The 16,958-nt window shown below is 36.7% G+C and overlaps 1 long non-coding RNA gene across 2 annotated transcripts in view; it reads left to right on the forward strand.

The window, feature by feature from the left end:
• The first annotated feature begins 278 nt into the window (after positions 1 to 278).
• LOC132095170 (uncharacterized) overlaps positions 279 to 16,958 on the forward strand; it is a 37,617-nt gene continuing 20,937 nt past the window's right edge. Inside the window, exons 1-3 of one of the 2 annotated variants that reach the window (XR_009422425.1) lie at positions 279 to 459; positions 4,852 to 4,921; positions 5,277 to 5,397. This is a non-coding gene — a long non-coding RNA (uncharacterized LOC132095170). Of the gene's footprint in view, positions 460 to 4,851; positions 4,922 to 5,276; positions 5,398 to 16,958 lie in introns of those variants that run through there. The other variant, XR_009422426.1, reaches the window with a different exon arrangement.

Genomic DNA, 16,958 nt, shown 5'->3' on the forward strand with positions numbered 1-16,958 from the left:
GTTGGGGTTTTTATTTTTATACTCTGATGTTAGTAGGAAGAAAAAAAACTTTCAGTCATGCTCATCTTTGGTAGTAACTCCTTTAAAGTCATCATTTTTAAAGTAGTATGTACAAAAGACCCTAACCAAAACCTATTTTACAGAATGCAGATGTTTGCTGCACATAACCCGACATTAATCTAAAAATAAAAATCTAAATGGGTTTACATCTTGAGTCATGTTATTGTAGGATAATAATAATAAAAAAAATTGATCTATTCCTTTTTCCAGGGGGCTGATAGATTCCCAGCTGGAAAAGTACTGAAGAGCCTTAATGGTCCCCCTACAGCAACTACTGTGAGCCTGGAGGGAAAAGTGTGATCAAACAAAACAGAGAGCTCAGCATGAGAAAGAGTATTTTCTTCCATCTGCATACAAGAGCCACAAATAAAAAAAAATGTTTGTGAAATGGATCTGGGTGTGTGTTCCCAAAAGTTTTATTCCAAAAGCACTGCCATTTTTTTTTTCTGTAGCTTGTACTGCATACTATATTCTGCTAATTTATAGCAGATAAAGCCAATATTCCTTTTTCTAGAAATCTGGTATTTTAAAAACAATATGTAAACACAACAACATACTTCAGCTTTTGCAGTGGACTTTCATGAGTTTATCATGTTGCGGAAATATGACAAAAAATGGATACCTACATTAAGACTGGTTTTGTGGTCCAGGGTCACATATGCCTCAGAGTGTAAAATGTGAGGAATATATTGCAGTCAGATAATCATTTATCAAACATAACTTCCCTATTAGAAGGAATCATACATCCGCCTAACAAAAGTCATTGCAAAGTACATAAAGATCACAGCACTGGTGGGATACAGTGGAATAAAAATAAATGAAAATAAATAGTTAGCTTGTTTATATGTGCAATAACAATTAGCTTAAACATTTGCTATGACTTAAGATTTCTTGCGCAACGGTTCTGAGAATAAAAAGAAGACAAACACACACACAAAAAAAAAATTCCCCCAACTGCATAAGAACAAGTGTTAATCAACCACAGGGGAAAACTAAAACCTATAGCCAAAAAAAATTAGCCATGCATACAATACAAAAGAATCTAATTTATTGAATGATTCTTTAAGTCAAAACACCCTGTAAGCAGTACTTACGACAGCCTGTACTCCAGCTTGTTAAAGTGCGTGAACTTGGTAAAACATGGTATAATTATGATCCTTCCTCTCGACAGTACAGTGTTTATAAACATGAGAGACCTATGAACCCTTCAGGAGATAGGATGGGGCAGGGGTGCTCATAATGTGCTGACTCAATATGCTCTTTGTTAGTTATATGCCATCCCAAAAATGGCTTAACATGTTGTAAAAAAAAATCCTAAATCCAGCAAAGTCATATGCTGCAGAGACATCATAAGACAAATTCTAGACTGGGTTTCTGCAGGATTTTTAAGACCTTTTTTAAAGACCTGCACAAATAAATGTAACACCATATGAGCAGGGTAGGGCAATGTCTATAGTACCATATTAATATGTACAATTATTTACAGTTTACATAATTTACAGCTCAGATTATTAAAAACAAAAAAGTTGTATAAAATGCTAAACTTTTACATTTTAGCTTTTTTCTATGAATTTAAACAATCATCAATAAATTATTCTATCAATTAAATAACAAATTATGGTTGTGCGATATTACCAAAAGATATCTCTATAATTTACTGGGATTTTATCCATAACAATAATTAGACTATATTTAGCGGAGTGTGTTATTGTGCCGATATACTGAAGACTACCGTGGACAGCTGACTCCTGAATTTTTTGATATTCTTCATATTTGGTGTGGTCAGTCCATTTTTTTTCTGTATGTACCATCTTTTGAGTCAAATTGTTGCATTTGGGCTGTTACCCAGCAAATTAAATCAGTATCAACAAAATTTGTATCTTAAATCTTCAGCTGCATTTGAAGTGGCATTTAGATGCTTTTACACACGGTTTAATGCAGCTGTGAGGGACATGGAAAACTTTAACCTGCAGTTACAAATCCATAAATAATGTTTTGATATTTTAAACATAAAAAGTTTGATGTTTGAAATTATAAAAAAATGAAGGTACATTAAATGTGTAATTAACACTGCACTGCAAATAGGTAGCAGCAATACACTGTTAAAGGAGTCATTGTGAGTCTCTTAAAATATTACACTTACAGTTTATTGAAATGTTGTATAATCAATATCACATTTGTAATCATGCTGACTTTTGGAGAAAAAAACCTTCCCTTTTCGTGTGATATTAACTATATTAAATTATATAAACATACATTTTCTGCCCTATAACTTAAATTATGTTATAATTCTAAATGCATTTTAATTTCCAGCTTATTTTAAGTAAGAGTTAAACCTAATTCTTATATGATGTCAAATGTTAAAATGTACGTTTAGTGTTGAATCACCAATCCTTGCAGCAAATTTAGTGCAATACAGAACAAATGCATGCTGTATCACAACAGATGATACTATAGACATCATCTGTTCTTGTCTGCAGAGCTATCGTCTGGACAGAGTCATGCTTTCTGAACACTGTGTTGTGTTTGGTTGGTAATGGGAGGGATAAACTGAAAGCAAATTTTTCCATAAGCACCCGTTCTACTTAGCTATGAATGAGAAGAGCAGTGTGCCATTAAGTGAGGTGTATTAATAGTGTCCTCACACACAGAGGCTGAAATCAGCACTCAGGGTCTCAGGGATTGTGGCTGATTGTGTGATTCTTCTTATTGCTGCATGTCTGTGATGACCTTCACTAAAAACCATCCAAAGAGGCCAAGATATGGATGATCCTACCAAAGAATATTTACTTATATTTATTGATTGTATTAGCATCTCTAATATCCCTGTATGTTATTACATTGTGATCCACCTTTGGCTATAAAAGTCTGAGCAGAAAACAAAACCAATTAAAGGGATAGTTCACCCTAAAATTTAAATTCAGTCATTAATTACTCACCCTCATGTGGTTCCAAACTCATAAGACCTTCGTTTATCTTCACAACACAAATTAAAACAAATTATGAAATCCGAGAGCTCTCTGAGCCTTCATAGACAGCAAGACAACTGAAATCTTCCTATGCCCATAAAGGTAGGAAGGACATTGTTAAAATTGTACATGTGACATCAGTGATTAAACCATAATTTTACAAAGCTATAAGAATACTCTGTCTGCAAAGCAAAAAAATAAAAATTCATACATTTCTCAACAATTCTCCTAATTCCATCTGGTGCCATTATGGAGAGCATTACGATGCATGCTTGTGGTGCTTCTGACATAGAACACGTCATGTTACTCTCCATAATGGCAGAATACGAACTCCAAGTGACACAGGCTGTGATGTGCTGAATTAATTATGTAACCAGCTTCAACAAAACTTAAAAGAAATTAGAAACTGACAAGCTATATTTTACTACATTTCACAGAATCTATCCTGGAATGAACTGACAGGCTTCCCCACGAACTGTTATTATACATTAACCTGAGCCTCTGAGCAACATAGGAAGAAAGAGAGCCCTTAAGATGCATCATATGACTCTCACAAGGCTTCTGCCAAGACTGAATGTCTCTCACAAGTCAGGCGTGAGTCAACCTCCGGTAAAGTCCTGTTTACAATCTAGTTTACTGTAAGACAGATGCTGGGCTAAACAGGGTTACAATGGGACTTGTCTGGATCAAATAAAGCAGCTTTTACAACAGCAAACAACTTTGTGGTGATTAGGCTACTAATCCCCTCTGATTTATGTCTGTGCCAACACATTTAGTGGTCAGTCAATGTGAATTTTAGCAGGCTGAAGAACAATTCTATGATCTGTGACTTAGCCAAGCAATATGGGAGCAAATTTCTTCAAACATTAACTTTAGATATATAATCTGTCCTTGATACATCAATGCATTCAATAAGTCATATTTCACATTGTATGTCAGGAGAAGCATCAAGGCTTGAGAGATGAGCAGATGCCACACAGCAGATGGGAACTTACACGTTTGCCAGCACAAGGCATTCTGGGAAATGATATATCGCTGCACCAGGACCAGGATCTCAGTCCAGCGAATGTAGGCTACCAAACAAAAACATCTAAAAAGGTCTTTCAAGAAGTATCTAGTCCAAAAAAAGAGGATCCAGCACTGGTTAAATGGGCATGAGTGTGTGTCTGGGTGGAGTCAAGAATCAAAGCCTCAAAAAGCATGACCTCTTGACTCCAAACACACACACACCTCTAAAATAAATAGACACTCCAGAAGGTCCATAACAGCATGCCAATCAGTTCATGGAGGACCTGCACTCTAATGCACGGTAGTAACATGGTTAGGTTTGTTGAGATAAATGTACGATGATTGTAAGATGACAAGGACTGGCTTTATACTAAGAACAAACAGAAATGTTTTCACCCAAATCACAAAACTTAAAACTGTCACCTGTCCATAAACATGCTTATTTTTGTAACTGGTTAACACCTCATAAAAACATTCAGAGCGGCTGAGATCACACAAAGAGAGAGCAAATAACATCAGTTGAGTAACCTGAATTAACCTAGAATTTTAGAGAATGGGTTAGGCTAACTTTAACAATGATACCAAGTCAAATACACATTAAACAATCAATCCAAAACACTCCAAGCAAAACAGGCGGCAACTTTCAAAACCACCAACTCCAAAACATGTTAATCACCTTTTTAAGTGTGTTGCCGTCTCCTTGCTCAACTTCTGATCCGCACATAACTAGGACTGGCTTTTGACTGTCTATCCCAATTGAAAATGTTTAGGATGTGCAGATCTGGCTGCAGCTTACCTCTTTCTGTCTCAACAGGAGTTGGAGGAACAGGTCATTCGCTGTCAACTCAGACAAGGACCGCTCTTCTACAGCAATATGGAATGAGGTTTGATGTTTAGAACTCAAGTATAGTGATTTAGTGCAGAGGGGAGGGTGTACGGGACATGTGTAAGTGTTGGTAGGTGGGTGTGTAGGAGTGGGTGGAGGGAGAGATTTGAGCTAATCAGGCCTTAAGTAGCCATCAAATAAAATAAAATGAAAACTACAGTAAACAGTAATTTTACAGAATAGGGATCCTGACACATCAATATGTTTAAGGAACACTTATGAAGTCTTTCTGGTTGCTTTAACCAAATATTCCAACAAAGAACTGACCATCAAACTGCTTTTTTGTTTGTTTGTTTACATAGCCAAACTTCATACTTCACCAAATGGCCTAAATACATGCAATTTTTGTCTAGGCTTTCAGTTAACAGACCTAAACTACAGCCAACTGCATATGATTCAGCTGAACAGCTTCTGTAAATTGGCTTCAAAAGGTCAGCAGCAGATCCTAAATATTATTAGGAAGAAGCCAGCATAAGTAATGGTCCAGCATTTTCATGGACAAGGCAGGAATGAATACTTTGATGGCTGTAGTTTTTCCCCTGTGAAACTTCAGTCTGTGAAGTCCATCAGACAGCAGAGGGCTATTACCCAGACCATCTGAAAAGGAGGACGGTGATTATCACACAGGAGGCCAGATACTAATCAGAGGGATTTTTAATGCTTGTCAAGTCAATTTAACAATGGTGCGGGGGGCTACAGGGAGACTCGTTGGCAAGGAACTGCTGAGAGTAGGATCCTTAATAGGAATGTACCGATACAGAAAGTTTGACTGCTATGATAATTCCTAATATGCTTCATCTGGCACTAAATAAAATTCTGTAAATAAAAAAATTCATAAATAATGAAAATTATGCCTTACTATGAACCACTGGAATGAAGGAATTATACGTGCCAACTGCCAACTCTTTTGTAAAAATGGGAAATGGGAAATATAACTTTCACAGTTATTACAAAAATAAATAAAAAAATGCATGTGTGCCATGGATGGAAAACATTTTACTATGTCTTTAACAATAGGTAGGACATCTAGAAATGATGTGTCATATGACTGCAATTTATCATCTTAAATGTGTTTGCCAATACTGATATAGCTACCCATATATTGTTCATCTCTCAATTCAAATAAGAATCCCTGAAGCATTCAGACACCTAAACAATGTTACAAATCATCACACTAAAACTCCTGCAGCTAGGCTTAAAAATAGCTTCTGCATCAAGAACAGGATGTTACATCAGTTGGGGAGTCAAGCAACATGTACTGTTAAGTAGGTGGTTCAAGATGAATATGCATGCCAATAATGCAGATGTTCAAGAATTAAGATCTAAGCAAACTCTGAATTAGGGGTGTGCAATACGAATATTTTTGATCGTGGACATATGAAGAAATCAATCGTTTGAAGAATCAATTTTTTGTGTATCCGTCTCAATATACCATACAACGCAACACACTGTACATTCAGTGTAAATGGCAGAATTGCACTCACAGGGCACTACACTTATGCACAGCCACAAAATTACATTATTTGCATATTTGCTTTAAATCCTTGCCAGTTTAACGTTTCATGCATGTGCTGTTCTGACATGCACTTTTTCTGAGTGCACATGAGTTCTGAACTAAGTTATCTTTTGCACTAATACTGTCAAAACTAGTGTTGTCACGGTACCAAAATTTCAGTATTCGGTACCGATACCAGTGAAAATCCACGGTTCTCGGTACCAATTTCGGTACCAAAGCAAAACACAAAAATATGCTAATTAAAGAAAAAAACACTTTTTATCACTAATACCATGAATCCCTTTAAATTGACACTGGTTTTACTCAAATGAAACGGTAAAATGCTTGTGAAGTGACTCAGAACTAGGGCTGTCACGTTTTATTAGATATTCGAATATGCATTCGAACATGACGTGAAATATCCGTAATCGAACTATAAATAAAATATCCGTATTTTAAAATGCCATGTGTAGCGCATTTTTTACAGTCTATGATTGGACCGTTTGTTTTTTATTTTATTCTTTGCCATCTTATCCAGTAGAGGGCACTCTAGACGTATTGTAGCGTAGGCCCATGACCAAATCAAGCGAATAATAGCTAGTAGCCCAGTGTTGCCAGACGTACGATAATTATCGTATTTGTACGATAATTTTTACCTCTGTACGATGTACGAAGGGTGTGTTAAGAATGTAGGAGAGTGCCCTTCTTTAAAGCCAATGAGCACTAGTTGCGGTCCATGACAGAAAGAACCCCTTCAACATCTGGCAACACGCAGGATTCCGATGACAGCGGCTCAGATGTGGAGTTACTGCACCACGCAGAAACAGCTAAATAAATAAATAACTCTTTTGACTCGTGTACGATAATTTTCTTCCAAACACGATAATTTTGAACTTCTGGTACGATACTTGGGCATTTCCAATCTGGCAACACTGTAGTAGCCAGGCAGGCACGTCTGTGCGCTCCGAACGTGTTCTCCGCCGCGGGGAACATTGTAAATAAAAAGAGAGCCGCACTTAATCCAGATCAAGTAGATCAGATAGACTGGTGTTTCTTGCAAACAATATTAAGAAATGAATTACCGTATTTTTCGGACTACAAGTCGCACCTGAGTATAAGTCGCATCAGTCCAAAAATACGTCATGAGGAGGAAAAAAACATATAAGTCGCACTGGACTATAAGTCGCATTCATTTAGAACCAAGAACCAAGAGAAAACATTACCATCTACAGCCACGAGAGGGCGCTCTATGCTGCTCAGTGTGGACTACAGGAGCAATGAGCAGCATCTCTGGCAGTATAGAGCGCCCTCTCGCGGCTGTAGACGGTAATGTTTTCTCTTGGTTCATTTCTCTCGGTTCATGTCAAATTAATTTTGATAAATAAGTCGCACCTGACTATAAGTCGCAGGACCAGCCAAACTATGTAAAAAAAAAGTGCGACTTATAGTCCGGAAAATACAGTAGGCTAGGCTATATGCCTTACTCCTGCTGCTGTTTAAGTTGTCACGTTATTGTTTGTGCCTGTTCTGAATCGTTTTTTCTTTTCTTTTTTCATTTAGCCTAATGTTGTGGGATATGCATAGTGGCACTTCATATAAATTGATATTCTAAGTTGATAACCTGCTGTTTCAAACATTAAGTAAAAATAATAATAATCCAAATAGTCCTGTTTATGACTCACTGTTAAACATTTGTGATTGAATCTCCATTAGGGGCCGTTCACATATCGCATCTTTTTCGCGCTCATGTTTGTTATTTCCAATGTAGGCGCGCGGTATGCGCACTCATAATGGAAGCGACGCGGTCGCAACGTGCACGCGGTGCGACACGCTCGATTTTTCCAGGCGCGTCCGCACTGCATCGAGTTAAAAAAATCTCAACTTTTCAGAGAGCCGCAAGCACACCGCAGGTCATGTGACAAGAACTAACCAATCAGCTTCATCCTCTCCCGTAACAACGTTGAAAGCTCAGCCAAGATAAAGGAACAGCTGACCATAGCTATATATGGATTGCCATTTTGGAATAAATTTAGTAGCAGAGCTACTGCAAGCGATTTTCAGTTCTGCAAATCCATTTATCCTTTGCTGAAATTTCCGCGTCTTCATGGAGAGAGCAGGTCATGGTTGCTTAGCAACAGCCTAGAGTTTTCCACGCGTTCTTAGGCACGATATGTGAATGGCCCCTAGGCTAGGGTGTTTTTTTGTAAGCGCGGGGGGGTGGGGGGTGGCACGTAGATATTCGAATATATTCAAATACATTGTATGATATTCGATATCCATTCAAATTAGATTTTTCTCAAAAGTGACAGCCCTACTCAGAACAGTTCTGGTGATGTTGTTTATGTATTTATGTCCTCATTGACACGGCAGATGCTGAAATTACTGCAAGCGTCACGCGCTTCAGTCTATGTAGTAAACAAACCCGCATGTCTCTGCCATTCATTCATTCATTCACACAGAGACGCGCAGAACATGCAGGATTCATATTTCAACCAACTTCTGCGGCTTAACATTTACAGATACTGGTCCATATGGAGATTTGATTTGATTAATTTATGCTAACAAATTCCGTGACTGTCCATATTATAATGTAAGTTTAATTTTCATGATTGGATTTTGAGATTCTGTCTGCGTTTTCTGCTCCACAGAAATCATAGCACTGTATGCGTCAAGAATTGGGCTGACCGGGTACTCCGTACCACCGGTACTTAAAAAAACCAGGTAACATGGCTTATTTAATTTTTTTTAGTACCGACTTGGTAACGAAGTACCGGGTCTTTTGACAACACTAGTCAAAACACACAAAGTTTACATATTAAAATAAACAGTTGAGAGAAAACTGATGCATGCCTGTATATTTGATGCGTGCAGGTCTTAAAGTGACAGTACTTAACATGCTGCCAACTGTCATTAAAGGAACAGTTCATCCTAAAATTTAGTTTCTTTCTTTCTTGTGCGGAACACAAAAATTATGAAGACTATGGCTAAACCAAACAGTTGCTGGTCCACGTTGAATTTAATAGTAGGAAAAGGAAGTCAACTGGACCAGCAGCTGTTTGGTTTTCCACCTTCTTCAAAATAATGTGTATGTTCAGCAGAAGAAAGAAACTCATTCAGGTTTAAAACAAGTCAGTAAATAATAGTAAAAAATAAAACACTAAGAATTGACAGACAGATGAGAGAATTTGTATTTTTGGGTGAACTATTCCATTAATGTTAATGAAACAAGAAAACAGAGAAAAATCACTCAATACTCTTGACTGAAAAACTTTAATACAGTTGCTTTAAGAGGAATCATCATTCTTTTTTATCATTTATTATACCTTGAAAGGCTTTGTCTTTATAATAGGGAAAATAGTTTGGATGTAATGCTCAGACAAAATAGTATAACCAACAGAACAAAAAAAAATTGTGTTAAAATCGTAAAATATCAAAAAAATTAAATAAAACTGTTATATGATATTTTTGCAATGTTGCCCACCCCTTCTCTGAATCATGCTGTTTTTGGATTGTTGGTCTAATCACTGAAAGTCCCTTTGTCAAAATGAAAGTCTATTTCTTCAAAATTAAAGGAGGAAGTTCATGTGAGATTTAAGGCTTTGTGTGTTGCCTATTGTAAAATAATCTTATTCCTAACTACAATATAGAGATTATTATTACTGTGCTACATAATAGAGAGTCCATTGAATACACATGGCCTCTGAACACTCAAAGATATATAAACCCTGCATACTTTACCTGATTCTTTTAGTCTTGAACAACTAAAGAGTCGCCTGGAATAGACCACAGGCTTTTTATGCATAATTAAACCACCGCACAATGTGCCGTAAAACACATCAACTTAAGAATTTTCAAAGGAACATTATAAAACACACATTTAAAGGTACCTGCTAAGGCCCCCTAAAATCTTAAAACTTATTTTCCTTAACGAGACCTCACACACAGAGCTCATGTTAATTTAATCTCTCTGTTCAAGACTGTATGCTTAACAGCTCAGTAGGAACCTATAGCGGATCATGTGAACGATCTTATGCGCTGTTATTACCAAAAGGAAGTCTCGTTTGATTAAGACTAGGCAAGTCACACGATGAAATGCCAACCCATATTTGACAATTAATTTTTTAATGCTGGCCTATAAAGTGACTTTGTTTGAGACTGTTAATAAAAAAATAATTCATGTAAGATATTCAACTTTCAGAACAAATCAACGAGTTCACCATCAGTCCTGTCATCATTCACCTTCAAAATATCTTCTTATATGTTTCACAAAAGAAAGACTGTTGATTTTAATGGATTTGAGGGAACTACTACCCTTTAAAGCAATAGCACGTAATCACTATTATCTAGTGGGACACTTGGGTTGTCCCACAAAGTATCAGTGGTTAGTAGGGGTGTTTTGTTTGGTGATACTGTATCAATTCTCAAAAATGCAAAAATGTATAATATTCTAAATTATAACAATGATAACCAAATTAATAATATTTTATACTCTTGGGAGAAAGATATTGGAATAACAGTGACTGAAGTGGAGTGGAGTCAGGCATGTAAAAATGTTTTCTGTTATGTAAAGTTCCCCTATTGGCAGGAATAAGCGTGGAAAATATTGGTTCAATTCTTTAGAACAACCCTGAAAATTAGTAAATATATAAACCTAACAAAATATTGTTGGAGAGAGTGTGGTGAATGTAATCTTGATTTGGCTCATGTCCTTTACACTTGCTCAAAAATCCAGCCATATTGGGTTAGTGTGTTGGAATTAATCGAACAAATTTGCGGTCAAAATACTAATTTTGAACAACTACATGACATTCTTGGCATACAGTCGAAAGGTTTAAACAAAGAAAATCATTATATCTTCTGGGTGTTGAGAACTACTGCTATTAAACAAATTACTTTTGGTTGAAAAAAAACTGATCCACCCAGGTTAGATAAATGGATTGATTTGAGGCTGTAGAAAACTTGTATGAAGATGAAATTATAACACATAAGATGAGAGGCAAAATGAAGTTATTCAAGAAGAGATGGTTCGCATATGCTAATCACATGCATTGAAAAACAAAAACCAAGCATGGATCTGGACTTGTACAATAAGATGAGGTATGGAAGTAATCTCTGTGATATATGATGCAGCCATATGGATATTTGTATGTATGTATGTTAAAATGTATATATGGATATATGTATGTATGCATATCATTGTATACAAGTACGTATGTATATATAGGTGTATATATGCTATATGTCTGTGTAAGAATGTATATATGCACAGGTGTATGTATGCATATATAATTTCCTTCCCTTGGTTTTTGTATTTTTTTTCACTGAGTGTAGGAAAGGGGAGAGTAGGGGGAAGGAAAGGAGAATGAAAGGAAGGGGAAAGAAAAGAAGAGAAAAATATTGTGTCAACTCTGATATGTTAAATGTATGATCGTAATATGAAAAATTCCACAATAAAAAGTATTTAAAAAAATGCAATATTGAGATATATATATATATTAAATGTGTACAAGATTCATGCAAGTTGTTTCGTTTTGAGTTTTATCCCAACCGCTATATAGCATACTTCGTACCTCTGAACCCGCCCACCCGCTCCCGCAAACATTCTAATACTGCATAGAATTTTCGCATATCAGGGAGCCGCTATTAGTGGGGAGTATTTAAATTGTGAAAAAAAAATTTAATGAGCGCTCGCTGTTTTCTTTCACTTTCCATTTTGCGATCACGCGCACTCTGTGTAAAGGTAGAGCATCTTATGATATAAGATATTTGTCGATGAGCTCCAGATCTGTTGAGTAGAAAATCCTCCACCATGGTCTTGTAGGTCATCCCCCTTATCGACCCAAGATCAGTCAAAATCTGACTCATGCAAGCACTTATTTTTTCCCCCTTTACTCATACTGCTCAAAATCTGGTTCAATAGCATTGAATGTTACAGGAACAGATTAATGCAAATGCAGCTTTCTCCCACTGTGTTCTGGTTAATAAAGCTATATATATCAGGGCCTGAATTTCGTTTTTTAAACTGAGGGAATTCCCCCCTTACATAGGTCACATGGGGGGGATTTATAGATTCTGGGGGTGGGGGTATGGGGGTTGGGAATAAATTGACACATAGGGGCTAAATTAATCATCTTCATTTATGTCTACAGATTTTAATGTATGGTGGTTTTCAAAACAGCTTTACAAAATTTGTCATGCTCTCCTCCAAACTGACATCAAGAACTGCATTTAAACTATTTATAAATGCCTTTCAAAATTCCCGTTTCAGTTCAATTTCTTTCTTTTTTTTACTTTATACAAAATACACCATGATCTGCTTCAAACTGACATTAATGGTTTAAACTAATATATCTCACTTAATGTTTTATTATTTTGAGTTGCTTTAAATTGAATGCCTTCTGAATGAAGAAGGAATGTCTCACCTTTCTAAGATATAGCTTTTTTCTTCTTCTAATGTTTAATCAAAAAAATCTGATCAGAAATTATCCTGATATAAAGGGGAATTTTATTTTTACCTTTGCACTCAGTCTATCACATAAGTATAGAACCAGAAATGCTGACTTTTCTAATTAAACCTGACAGCAACAGATATATATTGACCAGCATCTTCACCTACATGGTCACCTGTTTATCCTCTATAATCATACAATAAATATTATTTGATTATAATCAATAACAAGAATAATCTGTTGTAGCAAATCCAGTAAAGTCAACTTGAAGAATCCATATAATATCTGGATAAAGCTATATGAGTTAGCATTCTTATTCTTCTTATTCACCTCAATGACAGTTTCTCGGCTGACATCATAGAAAGTAAAAGAAATGGACATAGCGACCCCATTGGAACTCAATTGAGACAAGTGAAGCCCATTTTTAGCAATTTTTAGCACTTCCGTTTCTGACGCGAGGAGTAAGTATTCTGATTAATTATTTTGTATAGTATTTTAAAATGTAATGCCAGGGCTTGTATCTATGGGCTTTTCTCTTGACGTCTCCCCGATTGCCTACGAGCTTCTCCTCCTGTCTGCACGGTAATTTCTCTACTGCGCAACAGAGACTCGAGTGGTTATGATGCAATCGTTAGCCTATTTTTAGAAAAACTGTTTCTACGGGGCCATAATGTAACATAGAAGGTAATGGAGCCCTTTATACATTGTCGTGTATCTTTAGAAATAAATAATGGACAAATGGAGTCTTTAAACGCCTCAGATGTAAAGTTACTCGCTGTCAAAGTGACGCCAAAATGAATGGGAGTCAATGGGATGCTAACGCAAGTGAAGTTCTGCTACAAGATGGCGGCACGTGGCCGACTTCAACTTCCGGTCGACTTCCCTCCCGGCTGGCTGACACAGTGTGCGGAGACAATCTGCCATCTTTGCTAATGCTTATTTCTGCTACTAAGCTGTTTTGTGCACCTAATCCTAAAAGCCACTAAAGGTTTAACAGCCAGAAGAAAATACCGTCATGACAACATTAATTGGCACCTCAAGAATGTTCACGATCCCAAGCCTTTAAGCTGAAATGTCAAACACCTTGCCTCGAAAGTAGACCAAAGTCAGTCAAGGGAGGAGTGGAAAAGGAGTGGTCAAGTCTTCTCACACTAGACTAACAATCTATGCAAGCCATGGTAAATAGCACTCTTACATCTATTGATCAAGTGGATTTTTGTGAAGACGCACAAATATTCCATTTCATCTATTCTTAAGTTCTACTTAAATCCATTTTTACAGAATTTTTTTTCAGATAGCTATGGTAAAGTTTTTGGAATGACCATTAGGTGAAAATGATACGGTAACTACCGGCTGGCCATCACAGACCCTCAGGCAGAACTGTGACAGAACTGCTATCCATCCAAGCAAAACCACTGCATTATCAGCCGTCTAATACTATTAATGGTTCTGGTAGGTGCATATACTTCACCTTAAAAACAGGCTACATTGTATTTATTGTATCTTCAGAAACTCCACTGAGAAAAGACACTGGTTTTATGTAAGAAAAAAAGGAATAATATATATATATATAATTTTTTTTTGCCATGGTTACACGACTAAGTAGGTAAAATATAAACAACTCGGAGATTGCGGTGGAGGTGAATACAGTGCCCTTGAAAAATGAACACTTTTATTGGAGTAGTTTGGATTTAAAGAGCTTAGATTACCCTCTTCACATTAACATTTGCAAGCAAAGGCCCTGCATGTCCATGAACACCAGTTTCTGTGGTTAGACAGAGGAAGGCTTCTGCAGGTGTGCAATAACAGGAAAACAGCATCATCATCATCATCATCATCATCACTGCAGCAGTACCTCAATTTGTCATTGTCACACTTCCTGCTTTAAAATGTAAAGACTAGTATATTTTTCTTGCTTATTCTACATCTAGATGTTTATTATAGTAACACCCTTCTGATGTCACATTACAAAACAAACTGTGTTCGACTTTTAAATATAGATATTGGTTGGAAGGCCTTTTTTTTGGAAGGTCTTCCAGCTTAGGCTATTTTTAGAAGAGATTTGGGTACTTTTTAGGTGGTCAGACTTGAATCTGCCAAGTGTTACTCAGAATTGCTCATTTGGAAACATGTTGCACATTAACTATCAGGGTCTGAAAAGCAAAAAGAAACTAACAAAAAGTGCCATGAAGCATAATCTGCATTATTTCACCATTCAAATAACATAACTCAAGTTTAACTGCCACTTTAATTTGGCATTGTAAACAGTGAAATTAAAGTATGAACCATGGGGAAACTTAAAAGAGAGCATATTAAACAGATTAATATTGTAGTATACAATATTAAACCAGTGTGAGACAATCTTTAAGACTACAACACCCTTAACTTCTTTACATGACTGATCCTGGAGCCCAAGCATGCGATTAAACCCCAAAATTCCCCTTCCTTCCACGACTAATTGAAATATAGATCAATGCCTACATGAACAAGTGCATATTTTGTTAACACGATTCGCAATAAACGCGTTCATTTACAGCAGCGAAACGCCGTTAGTCGAACAGCAGCTTTAATAAGGTGCAATCGACGGAAAGATGATCAATCTAAACAGCAGCTGCTAACACTGCTAGCGCCGGAAGCTATAAAACCAATAAAAATGTAAAACATTGCACGATTTTATCGTAAATCCCTGCTCTCATTTACCCATCTGAAGCTGTTCGGGTCCATGTTGTGGGAGTGTGTGAAAAACAAAGTGGGTTTTATATAGTTTACCTCACTCGAGTGCCGTGTGCATCTCCTCTCCGCTCGGTACTAAAACACTCACGCTGCGCACCGCACAAATCTCTGACCCCACTGCGGAAACGCCATTCTTAAAGCCACTTACGTAGTTACTTGTTACGTTCTTTCATCCGTCTCCACATTTCAAGTAAAGTGTAACGCAATTTGCGCAACGTGGCTGGAGCTCTCTGGCGCGTGCTTCCGCCAGCAGACAGTCTGGGGCCAGCCTGAGCTCGTGGAGGAAGCACGCGTCACACAAGGTTTAATAAACTAAACTAAACGCGTCACACAAGGCTGTAATATGGTTAAAATCATCATGACAAAGACGCGGTAGACTCCCACATTGCGAAAAAACCGTCTTTGATTATGTCGTAATTATTACAGTCTGAGTAACATCCACCAATAGATATGATGTCCACCGAAAGGACTGCAGCTTCCTTTTTTAGCACCAATCCCACAGAGAACATGATTGTTACTGTATCTCTGTCTGCAAATAAAAACACACTATTTTCATCATCTCATATTTCCAGCTTCAACCTTAAAAGCTTTTCATTTAAATATATAACTTAACTACATTCATATGGAGCAAAAGGAGTCTCAATAAAGATAAATGCACACACTACATTCACATATGCACACACAGGATTCATACATGCACACACATGATTCATAAATACAAACACAGGATATACAAATGCGCACAAAATTTACAAATGCACAAACAAATTTTAAAAAGCACAGAAGATTCACAAATGCATACAAAATTCAGAAATGCACACAAAATTCAGAAATACACACACAATTCAGAAATGCAAACAACATTTACAAATGCGCTCAAGATTCACAAATGCACAGGACAAGATTCAGAAATGTATTTCTGATGCACACACACATATATCTTGATTTACAAACTGCTTGCAGTCTGTGAACTTCACTGCATTTGTGTGTGAATTTTGAGACTCCTCTGACTTGGCTCGACACACAAATGCCTTTTTTTAAACAGGGAATGATCTGCAACCAATCAGATATCTCCCTTGTTTTAGCCAATCACAAGAACGCACTCCACGTGGGGGATTGTTTACTTATAAGCCAATCACATGAACGCGTCCACACAGCGCGATATGCCTGTGGTGCAGCACTTATTTATGAAATTGTATGAAAATACAGATGTTTAGATTACAATTCAGGTTTATTTTTTATTATTTTTTACAAAATATAAATTTAAAAATGTCTCAATACATCCCAGTGACTGCAGAAAAAAAGTTAACCATGGATTCATAAATTTGCAATAGGCAATTATTTCATTTTATTGAAAT

This window comes from Carassius carassius, chromosome 19 (genome assembly GCF_963082965.1).
Source record: "Carassius carassius chromosome 19, fCarCar2.1, whole genome shotgun sequence".
Taxonomy (NCBI): domain Eukaryota; kingdom Metazoa; phylum Chordata; class Actinopteri; order Cypriniformes; family Cyprinidae; genus Carassius; species Carassius carassius.